This window comes from Pholcus phalangioides, unplaced genomic scaffold (assembly GCF_987345545.1).
Source record: "Pholcus phalangioides strain wild (caught in Gottingen) unplaced genomic scaffold, Ppha-v1.0 ptg000024l_1, whole genome shotgun sequence".
NCBI classification, from domain to species: Eukaryota; Metazoa; Arthropoda; class Arachnida; order Araneae; family Pholcidae; genus Pholcus; species Pholcus phalangioides.
In genome coordinates, this window is record NW_028301616.1 from 21,742,646 (window position 1) to 21,755,151 (window position 12,506).

General features: G+C 36.2%; 1 protein-coding gene across 1 annotated transcript in view; it reads left to right on the forward strand.

The window, feature by feature from the left end:
• The first annotated feature begins 830 nt into the window (after window positions 1-830).
• The window catches only part of LOC149068981 (putative fatty acyl-CoA reductase CG5065), a 59,629-nt gene continuing 47,953 nt past the window's right edge, over window positions 831-12,506 (forward strand). The window contains exon 1 of the mRNA XM_089251296.1: window positions 831-976. The gene's annotated coding sequence lies outside the window, so the exon portion shown is untranslated. The remainder of the gene's footprint in view (window positions 977-12,506) is intronic.

Sequence of the window (12,506 nt, forward strand, 5' to 3'; positions counted from 1 at the left end):
TCATTCCGTATTTTACGAGAGGGACTAATTTTTCCCATATTATTCGGCTGTTGCAGACGTGGATTAAAATGCGTCAGAAGTGTTTCGAACCTGCGGGTGCTCAGGCCCGTGTCACAAATTATCGTGGATGCTGGAGCACTCACAGCACCGACTGGCTCCGACCACTACGCCACTGTTTCAGACCGGAGTATGCGGACGACATGATGCGCCAAACTGCGTAACATAATAAAGTTGCACGTTTCTGCCGACGTGAAATAGTTTTACTCGGTTCAAAAAACAGCTCCTATAGGACAATCTGACTTCAATCCAAAAGCCGGGTTTTCCTAGGAGCGGCGTTTATGTGCCGCGTACGACGTGAATCACATAGTGCTACACCGTCCACTCACCAATATAGGAAAAGCGGTTCGACTGCTTTCCTGCAGAGCGCAACACGCCTCCCGCCAGCGATTTACGTCGAGCGTGATTGGCCAACTGCTTCTGAAGGAATCAAATGCGTCGTGCGCCGCGTTTCACCGATCCTCTCTTCACTTTTGTTGTGTTTTCTTTCCCCTTCCTTCCTGTCTCTATTTTTTATTGTGCAAAATGGAGAAAAAATACGTGGATATACAGACGACAAGGACAGTAATCTGTTAGCGTGATAAAGTTGCACGTTTCTGCCGACGCGAAAGAGTCCTATTCGGTTCACGCTGCGAAAAACCTGCTCCTAGGAAAAAAAAACCCCAGCTTCAATCCAAAAAGTCTGTTCCGACCAGAGCAGGACAAACCGAAAACGCCGTGGGCGACTATAAAAACGGATTCAAAGGGAAGGGCCGTAGCGTGAGGTTTTTGTCGCACTGCTTCCACCCTCCGCCGCTGCGATCCCGTCGGTAGCCGTAGTAGAGCCGAATGTATTGATGAGAAGTGGTGTGATGTGAGATCAAGATCACTCATCACCGCCAAACATCTTGCAAAGAGAAGGTTATCCAATCGAACCGAGGTAAAAATGATTTCCCCCTTTTTTTTTATTTCAACTGCATGTTTGAAAAGCTATTTTCGAAAATATATTTGTTATTTTGATCGAAACATTACATAAGCCTAAAGGGATGCCGGCTGGCGCATAACCCGCGATGGTAATGATCAAATGTGTGAGAGAAAGAGATCACTACTCTCTCTCTCTCTCTCTATTTTTCTCTGTGTCAGATTCAGATGAGACTCATCGTGAAATGCGATGATGAATGGAAAAGTTATTCCGTATATGGTATAATCAAGTTTGTCCACTTAATGAAAAAAAAAATCAATCGAATATTCATCGCCTGAATGTCCAGTTGGATAATTATTACCATCTCAGTAAATATGATTATCTTCGTGTCTCGATGGATCATTTGGTATGTTTGGATCCGGATTTATAACGGTCTCTTGTTATTATTATGCTGAACACGCGTGTTTTTAACTCAACACTCTAATTGCTTTGCTCATCAATATTTACCATGTACAGTTGTGTATAAAACATTTTTTATATATATATTCAATTTCATGCTTTTCAGTTTTTATCAGAAATTATCCGTTAATGCATTATAATCAGAAAGATTCTTGTATACATATGACATATCTATGATTCAAAAAAATCAGAATAAGTTTCAGTATTTATGAAGTTATTTGAATAAGATTGGATAAACTGGTGTATATATTGAAAGTCAGTTTTTCATCATCATTTCATGCCTTTTTTTTGGTGTGGATGAATTATATGATGAGGACAATTTTTTCATACATATCTGAGATTTAAATATCCTAATAAAAACTGATGTTTCATATGCACAAGGCATAACCTATTTTCTTTAAATAACTTCATTGAATTTTGAAACTTATTCTGATCTTTGAAATCACAGATATGTGTATGAAAAATTGTCTTCCTCATATAATTCATCAACACCAAAAAAGGAATGAAATGATGATAAAAACTGATGTTTTATATATATAGACACTGGCATATCCTATTTTGTTTAAATATTTAAATAACTTCATAAATTTTAAAACTTATTCTGACCTTTTTAATCACAGCTTTGTATGAAAAAAAATTGTCTTCATCATATAATTCATCAACACTATAAAAGAATGGAATGAAGATATAAAATTTTATATAGACTAGCATATCTTATTTTATTTAAATAATTTCACAAGTATAGAAACTTACATGTTGATATGAATTACATTATGATGAGGACAATTTGTTTTTTATACATACCTGTGATTTAGAAAAGTCAGAATAAGTGTCTATGAACTTATTTTAATAAAATTGGATATGGCGGTGTACATAAAACATCAGTTTTTTTCATCATGTAATGCTTTTTGTTGGCGTTAATGAATTATATGATGAGGATAATTTTTCCATACATATTTGCAGGGCTTGACAAATCCTAGGTCACCATGGTGACTATAAAATCTATATTGGCACCTAAAATTTTCTGTGCATGATTGCTGAATTGGTGTCTATGAATGGAAAAAAGTTTCTAATTTCATGACAATGTGTCTTTTAATGTAGGAAAAAGATGTAGAGTCCCAGGAAAGGGTGAAAAACCACTATTTAGGAGTTTTTATTGAGATTAAAATCATTCATGGCCCCTTAAAAACTGGACTGTCACCTAAATGTTTTTTGATCTGTCAAGCCATGCATATCTGTGATTCAAAAAGTCAGAATGAGTTCCTATGTTCACGAAATTATTAAAATAAAATAGGGTATATGCTGGTGTATATAAAATGCCAGTTTTTATCATCACTTCATGCTTTTCAAGTCCGTATTTTGCCAGAGATCTCTTCTATAGTTCTTTTAATTAATGACTTCACATAACAATAACATGCATACCATACTAGGTTACTTTTACTTCAATATCATTGAAGTTATGTGAAGGAAAAATTGAATTTAAATTTTGTGATTTAAATCAGCAATTCTTAAAAAAATTAAGTCATTTAAATTACGATTTAATTCAAGCTGATTTAAATTTGCATACCCCTGTCAGAGTGAGCTCCCCTATTTATGAAATTATTTAAATAAAATAGGGTATATGCTGGTGTATATAAAAAGTCAGTTTTTATCATCACTTTATGCTTTTTTTGGGGTTGATGATAATTTCTTTCATACATATCAAGTGATTCAAAAAGTCAGAATAAGTTTCAATATTTTCGAAATAATTTAAATGAAGTAGGATATGTGCCAGTGTATGGTGTATATAAAACATCAGTTTTTATCATCACTTCGTGGTTTTTTTTGTAATGGATGAATTGTATGATGAAGACAATTTTAAGTTTCAATATTTGTTAGATTATTGAAATGACTTTGATATACTGGTGTATATAAAAAATTGGTTTTCATCATATCACTTCAAGCTTTTTTTAGTGCTGATGAATTATTTATTCCATAATGAAGACAATTTTTTCATGCATATCTGTGATTCATTTTTCGATACAAAAATTAATTTTTATCATTACTAAACTTCATTTTTTTTTAATCTGTAATATCATAATTTCATAATTTTTTTGTGTTCATTTCTATACTTAAAGTTGCGATATTTATGAAATTGTTTTAAGTAAAATTAGATAGATACAATTAATTGAGATTTATTAGGCCTATAATAAGAATATTTGAATATATATGTAGTTTTTATGTTGAATGAACTGAATTTCTGGACTAGAGTAAAAAAATTAATACAATATAGGCTACAGTGAAACCTCGCTACAACAATACTCAATATAATGATAAATCCCTCTACAATGATATTTTTCAAGTCTTGTTCAGAAATGTCTATACTCTAGTGTTAAACTGCTGCCGCTCGATATAATGATATCTTTTCTTGGTTTGGATAGTATCATTATATCGAGGTTTCACTGTATTTAAAAATTTAACTAGTGTGAAAATATTTAATTTTTAACAAGTTAAGATTTAATAAATTTATAGAAATATATTCTTTGATTTATGTACCTTAAATGCAGTCTATAATTCCAAATTTTGTCTTCCCTTATGATCTATGGTTTCTCTAAATGGATAATCTGGCCTTAAATAATTTCTTTGACCAGTTTTAATTTTTTTTTTTAATTCTAAAAATATTATGCCAATATGTTTGGCCTATTGTTGTATAGAAGGGTTTAATAAAATCTAAAAGGAATGGTATTAATACCTAAAACTTTTCTAAATGAGAATGTTTGGGCAATATGAACTTTTTTTAGAGTTTTTACGAGTGTAACTTGCAGGCCTATATACCAGAAAAAAGTTGACCAACCGAAACAGTAAAAAGTTATTTTGAACAGTTTTCTCTCAATTGAATGAGCCAAGAATTTCTTTTTAAATTCAATCTTCAATATTAATTTTATTGTGAAAGAATCAGGGTTGGGCATTTTGCCGAAACTGATAAAAACCAGGGCAAAAATTGTTTTCTGAATAAAAAATTTGACTAAATGTGTATTATATGTAACTGAGACTTGAAATCATTACAGCAATCAACTTTATACTGTTGTGTTGTGAAGCAATCTGGCGGAAAATACATTTACAAATAAATAAATAGAGATACAGTTATAATACATTATAATGACCCCACATTTTATAACGATCATTCATTACAACACTCTTAGGAAAAGTCAGTTATGTTTTCCTACAGATGAAGGGTTATAACAATATAAAATTCTTTTGCATAATTTTTTTTATCTAAATGTGTGTGTGAGAGAAAGAACTGTTTTTTTGTCTTCAATTAGAACTAAAATGACCTACCAAATAATTTACATGATAATTATTCCTTATTACCCTTATATTTAATATTTGCTTCTTATTCAACTTTTCATACTGTGGTAGATAAGAGGGTTAGATAAAAGAGAAAATCTAAAATTATAAATATTTTAGAACACATTTGTTTTTTCCAGAAAAATGTGAGTTATAGATTTCATGGGGTTTCCAGCGATCAGGAAAATCGGAAAATGTGATATATTTAGGAAAAAGTCAGGAAAATATGTACATATTTGATTTATAAGTCGGGAAAATTTTGTGAAGTGAAAAAAAAAAAAACCTAGAAAACCCATTTAGAAGGTTAAGATTTTGAAGTAAGCCTTTCATTGATTTTAAGCCTTCAGGGATTTTGATCAGGTAAATGAACTTCTTGTCTTGTACATCTTGCAAGATGAAAAATATATTTTAGGATATAATTTTTCTTATTTCTATAGCCTAATTCTTTTAATAAAGCCTTTATAGATGTCAATTGGGGGGGGGGGAAAGTGCAAAAAAATCCACAAGTGTTCTTGGGAACCTGAGGCTAGGCGCGAGCAGATTGTGAAATTTTACTTTCAATTCATTTCAAAACATTTTTGGTTATTTATTTGTACGTATGATAACTGTTCCAATTGATTACAATTCTTCATATGTAATACCTACTTAAAGGCCCCTACACGCGCTCAGGCATACCTGTGCATCCAAACCTGAGCGTTTGTATATAGGAAGACCTGCAGTTTTTTTTTGTACCTTAATGGATTGGTTTCTTCATTCGCGTACCTGTACAGGTCTACCTGAACGTATGTAGGAGCCGTATGGCATATCTGCACCGTTTCGCCCCCCTTCGTACTGATAACGACGTTTAACAACGGCAGCTGACTAATTTATGAACTTGTGGGCGACGAATAGCCTTTGAAGCAATTTTTTTAACTCTTATGGTAGGAATGACGAGATCTGTCTCCTAACTTGATGCCTCATATTTCGGCAATTCAGAGATATATCTGCTTCTTTAAAACCCTTTTATTTCGGCAATGTCTAGTCCGGATAGCGTTGGAAGTTTTCTTCTGATAACATGTTTTACTACCGCCCCCCCCCCAAGCTGGGCTAAGTCAGCTTTTTGTTCAAAGTTTGATAACAGAAAGAGAGAGATGGTGTATTTTTTCCCCCTTCGCTTCGAGCTAGTGTAGGAACATGCATGCAGTATAAATAATAGAAAAAAAATAGTGTATATTTCTTTTTATCCTTGTTATTTGGCGTTGCGGGAGGGCAGGAAGCAGTTATCAAAGAAAGGCGTTGAATAATGGTTTCCCCCCCCCCCTACTTTTTCGAGACTTGATGATTTCATGTTGGAAGATACGTCATTACGAAATCAGAATATTTTGGGTCATTCAGAGACTGATTTAGCAACCAGACATAGAAAATTTTAGGTGCCAATACCGATTTTATAGTCACCATGGTAGCCTGGGATTTGTCAATCAATGTTGTACAGGCATACCTGAATGGTGTGGATGCACTGAACTGTTTAGGTATACTCAATACTATCTGAATTTTTTTTTGTAATTTGAGAGTCCTTTTTAAAAAGGGTCGCTCCTCTTAAAAAGTACTGTGAAAAGAGAGGTGTTTTTTTCTCTTTTTTTATAAAAAAAAATACTATTTTTTGAGGAATGAAATTGAATTTTGATGCGTGAATGACGCGTCACAAGGTGCGTATCGGCGGACACTGCCTGCGCAGTTATCATGCTCCCCTCCACGCTCACACGCAAGGGTGTGGTTGGCGGTGGGGGAAGGGTGTCTCCAGCCTGGGAGGATTCATATTTGTTTTTTTTTCACACTATAGTGAATTCACTAATATTGGGACCAGCCAAAGATATAGGGACCTCGCTGCTGGATGTGGGAGGCGGGGGGGGGGGGAAAGGACACACATGGCAGGTTTCATAAACATGAGTTTGCCCCCCCCCCCCACTACTGTGAAATTCAATGATTTCTGTAATGGTATTTTTGTTCCCTCCAGAAATATGCCACTCGGGGCAGTTGATTCCCCCCCCCCTCCCCCGAGTTCCGGCCCTGACCTGTACAGGCGTACCAGAACGTGTGTACGTTGCCTTAGGATAGCTTTTTTTAATTTCTGGCTTAGCAGCAATAAGAAGAGAGAGCAATTATTCTCTTGGCGTGTGCTCGTTCTTTGTTTATTCAGTAGAATTTTCAGCATTCTTCTCCTACTGCAATCGCTTTTTTTTTCCATTTGCATTATACAGACACACAATACAAATGCTCGCGCCCAGTTTTCCAAAAGTTTTTGTTTTTTCGCGCTGTTTCATTAATGTAGTACACATTTAGTGGGCACTTGGAAGGTTTTTTTTTCGAAGCTGACTGTGTGATGTGTGTCAATGTTTTTGGCTTCATGGGTGATAAAATAGAAATAAAAAAAATAGGACGGCCTTTTCTTTTATTTTTCCCGTCCTATCTTCGTAAAACCGTTCGTTTCAAAGTCTGTTCGACGTGGAGATTTTTTATTTTATTTATGCAATTTTTTTTTTCGCCGGTCGCCGTGGTTACGTGTCCGCAACAAAAAAGTGCGAGCCGTCATCTCGGCGAGATATATCTTAGATATGATTACCTCCTTCCTCCCACTAATTATTAATTTTCTTTATATATATGTGTGTGTGTACACGGTAACATTTGTCAGTAATAGATGATCACTTTTCGAGCGGAATGGGACATGCGTGTGGTGCTCGTAAAAAAGAAAAACAAAATTTAAAAGGAAAAAATGAGATGGACGCATTTGTGCCCTGCCATTTCAAATTACGTGCTTAGAAATCAGCACGGCGTCAGCTTGCATTAGAACATCTGGTCAAAGAATTGGCATAATATGTGTGCGTTGCATGCGATTTCTGATGTCGGATATGGGTTTTGGTTGAGAAAGTAGTTGGGTGAGCAATGGATTTTGATTGTGTAAGGGTTGCGTAGTGAGAAATTTTCAGTTCAAGTTATGAGGATAGGGTGGACGAACATCACATTTGCACTCCTCGTAAAAACTTTCATTCGAATTCAACGATCAATTGGACCAGGCAAATCGTATAGTTAGGTTGGGGATGGGGGAATAGAACAATGTTTCGTAAACCTTTTTTTCGCCCATGCCCCCTCCCCCTTAGTACCATAATTTCTTCTTGTACCCGTTTATCTTATTCAGAGCTTTATACTTTCATCTGGGAGCGAGACCCTTTTTACTTTTTTTTTTTTTTTTTTTTTTTTTGAGTAAATTTATAGTTACCAAAACTTTTTGAAATAAGGTCGATCGATGGACCACTGGGCTAGAAATCAATGTTTGCCCCTTAAGGGGGCTTCTCTACAGGGCCGTCTCAACATCACGTGCTCCCGGCCTAAGTGATGTTCTCGGGCCCTCGTACCTCCCCCCAAAGCAGACTGCTTTGAATTGTTCTGCAACGAGTCCTCAGCTGACTGAAAATGTTCTGAGGTAAAAACTCCCATATTAGTGTTTTCTTCGCAGAAGAGTTTTTTTCTTACCGAGGTTCTATAGGAGCACTGATTGTTGTGTGCTTATGTCGCAGTTTTCGTCATATTCTGCTTTGGGGGCCCCCGTACTAAGCTGGAAGCGTAACAGATTACATATTTACATACAGTACTTGCTCTCGGGAAATCATAGTTGCAGATCTCATCATGGCCCCCGGGTCATGGGTAATAATTTCTCAGATTTTATGGGCGTATCTGCTTTATTCTGAAAGTAGTTTCACTTTTTCGCCGTCATACCTACTGTATTTCACTTGAAAGCTTTATTTCTTCACATCTGAATTTCTTTCAAAAGCTCTCTGTGGTCCCCTTAACTGTCTTCCACTTGATATTCATCTGTGGTCCCCCTTAGAGTATCCCAGGACCGCAAGGGGGGGGGGAGCAATATAGCTCCAGGTTGAGAACCACTGGAATAAAGCAGCGTGATTCTTCAGGGTGGTAACTAGGCTTTTTGCCGCCTTCCTTTACTGTCGGGGCCAGACTTCTGTACAACCCAGTGGCTCTCAACCCGCCATTAGAGTTCCGTGTGCATTTCTTAGGGGCGCCGTGACCACTCCGAATATAATGAACTAGTAAATTAAAGTGAATTAAAAAAAATTGACTTTTTTTATGCTTTTCTATAGAAATTTATTCTGAAAAGGGTTCTGTGCGAATTAGAAAGGTCTGGAAGGCCTTAGCAAACTAGGGAGCTGTCGGGGAGGGGCTCCCTTTTGTCAGGGACCAATGGAGGCCTCTGAAACTGGAAGTTGTTATCGAGGAGTAGACAGATATCTATGGTAAAAATGTTCTAAAAAGCGTAATAAAGGTACCACTCTCTCGACTCTAGTAACCACCTAAAAAGCCCTGAGGGGTCTCAAGTCTGTCCCTGCCCGCCTTATTTTTCTGTAGCAAAATGCTTTTTGAATTATGTTTGGAAATGAAACTTTTTTTCCTATTTTTTTTTTTATCCCTGAAATTTGTCGCCCGGAGCAGTTGCCTTCCTCTAATTCCGGCCCTGGAGTGTCGGCGTGCCTATTTTCTGGTGCGATTGACCCATAACCGGTTCGAATTTTTTTCCCTCTTAATTATACCTCTATAATATGATTAAAAAAAAACCATTGTCGCTATAGGGATGGACTACGAAGTGTGTGTGTGCGTGCATATAATGTAACGGTACGGGCAGAGTTAATGGTGCATGAGGACGATTATGTCTGCTGGATCGGAATTCAGGAAACACCCATACATGATGAGGAGAGAGAGAGAGAAAGGGCTGCGTCCGTTGCGACGCTCGTGCTAAAACCACGACGGATGTTTTAGATGGAAGAAGTAAAACGGATAGCATGACGATGCCGCCCACATCTCACGCGAGCCATTTGAAGATGTTATCTGTATTATCCTAGTACCACGATGCCACACACAAACGTTGTTTTCTTCTTTCTTTTTAAATTCTTAAATAGCCGTAATTTATGAGGATAGAACCGCTATGAATTTTTAAATTTCAGTTTAGAAAAGGAGGAAATAATTTTTTTATGGAAGAGTTCGTGATCTCTGTGTCCTCGGAATGAAATTAAGCAAATGACGCGGGGCCATTAATTTCGGCTGATTATATATATATCTTCCCAAGGGTGATGGCGCAGACATGGCGGGGGAATTGAGTTTTCTTTAGTCAATTACAAAAATGTCCCGAATTCCACCCGAAATTTGGTTACGACATTCAAACGTCAATGTGAGCGTTGTTCAGTCCTGGCAGATGTTGAGCGTACTTTTGAACATTTCTCATGATCCAGTTCGGCGAACTTGACGAAATCGATTCGCTGGATGTGATGGAAATTCATATGCAAGTATTATACGTTTAAGTCAGAAATTATGAAAGGTATTTTCCAAATAATTTTGGAGATTGCGTTGTTATCTCGCCGTGACAGCTCGATCGAGTTCTGATGGTTTGTGAGGTAGTCCTTGTGAAATCGTCTTTGGCAATGTTGTCGTAATTAAATGTCGTGATGAAAGTTATTTGGGGGTTTTCTTTTGGTGGTATTTCGGTGAAAATGTGTGATCGTAATTAACAGTTCTTTATATATGCGTGATGATCATAGATTATTATATAGGGTGTTACGCAATACGGAGGAGGAAAGGGTATTTTTCTTGAAGATGAGTAAATGCTATTTAGATTGGTCGAAAAATATTTTGATTATAATGTTATTTCTGTGATATATTGCAAAGTATGCTCTCATATTTTCGCGAACTTCAAGTTTTTTTAAAAGTATCTTTATACAGTCGAATCCCGTTTTAAAGAATACCATTATAGTGAAAATCTCGTTTTAACGAGCACTTTTATAATCTCTCAGGTACGTTACAGAGGACGGAAAAACCTGGAATTCCTTTACAACGAAATTCCGTCATAACTTGATTTCTCCGGTTTCTTGGAGTTCGTTATAATGGGATTCGACTGTATTGCGTTATTTGCTCCACGTTCGTGTGCTTACAGCAGTGCTTCTCAAAATATAGATTATTATAGGGCGATATAGATTATTAAAGTGTTGCGTCTCCTAGGGCCGTCGCTGCGAGCTGGAGATATGGATTTGCGTGCCTATGTACGCTTTGAAGTGGTTTTTTTTACTGGAAAATATCTAATAAACTATTTTGTTGAGCCGCAGATAAACCACTAATTAGTGAAGGGAGTTGCGTAGGACAAAGTTTGAAAACCACTGGCTTACAGGATAGGCTCTCGATTTTATATAGATCGTAATTTTTTTTAAAATAATACTTTTTATTTTAACACTTTTCAGATAAATTGTCACTCGTGTGGCAATTTCAATGGATTCTCGAGAATTTTTGTCCTGCAATCGAGCTTTTTTTTTTTTTTGTTGGTCACAAATACGGCTTAATTCCAGATGCGCGGACTTGGCCTGTGATGGTTTTTGATTTCTCGGCTTGATGGGATTGTTATGGAGTTTTTTTATGGGTCTGGGGTTGAATAATTTTGTGAGCACAGGCCGCGATCATCATTCTTTTCCTCCTAATGTGACGTGTGATCTGGAAAACATTGATCTTTTCATTGCTCATGACAGGCCGCGGTGAACATTAAATAGAGAGGGGGAAAAAAATATTTTTGTTCTTGTTATATATGGCCTTTTGTGAGTTCCTGGTTTGTTTCATCTCGTGACATCGAACGAAACCTTGATAGTCTATCATTACCACTTCTATACTTTTTACATTTAAGAAGAAAGCTGTGAGTATACAGTATATATATATTGCAAAACATGTAATTAATGTATTAAAAAAAAAATCAGAACAAAATGTTGCATAAGGAAACACTTTATTTTATTTTAGGTAATATAATAGGTCTCACTCTGGTATTAAGTGTTTGGTTGTGTGTGTGTAGTGGCGGCCTTTAAGTTTGTGAGGTTCCAGGAAATTTTTTTTCTATGAGGCCCTTCAAAACGACGATTGATTAAAATCGTACTTTTTCCCTTCTATAGTGCAATTTTTTTTTCCTCTTTAACTTCTCTCGTCACTTGCTGTGATTTTTGCAGTCCATTGTTTCCGAATTCTGGCATCAGCTGAGCCAACACCCCCTATAGATCTTATATATGGGGGATGCGGGGGTTGGCTGAGCACAGCTTTGGAAGTTCCAACAAAAAAAAAAAGTTGCCTTTCTCTTCATCTTTGAAAACGAAAGTGCTACATCGGAAGAACATTTTTGCAATAATATGTTGTTCATTCTGCAAAATAGAGGAATTTCTTGCGCGGCTTAAAATTTGAAAAACCAGGGTCATTTCTATTTCATTTATTTCTACTCCATTTACGGCAGGGTATGAAAAAAACCATGATTGAAAAAAAATCGGTTTGATTTAAATTTAATTTTTTTATTATAATTAACTGATTGCTTATTAATTTAACCAAATCTTGTTACTCATTAATAGGGCTCGGATTTCTGTCTTTCATATTTATATATATTTTTTTGCATGTTTTGCTATTTTTATGTGATAGAGCGTATTTTCAAAATTTTAAGGAATATTTCGCATATTTCATGATTTTCGAAAAAAATTAAATTTTTTCCGCACTATTCCAATCCTGCCTCAAACCGGTTTTCGCGGTTCCCGCCTCTGACGAGAGCTCTTAGGGCTAGGATTTTTATGCACTAAAAATGGAACATCGCTGCTGTTTGGTAAAATATCCTGAAATTCAGGTTTTTCAACCAATCAGTAATGACATTGAATTGTTAGAACATGAAAATACTAGCCCTTCAACGACACTGTCGTGCGGCTGCAAA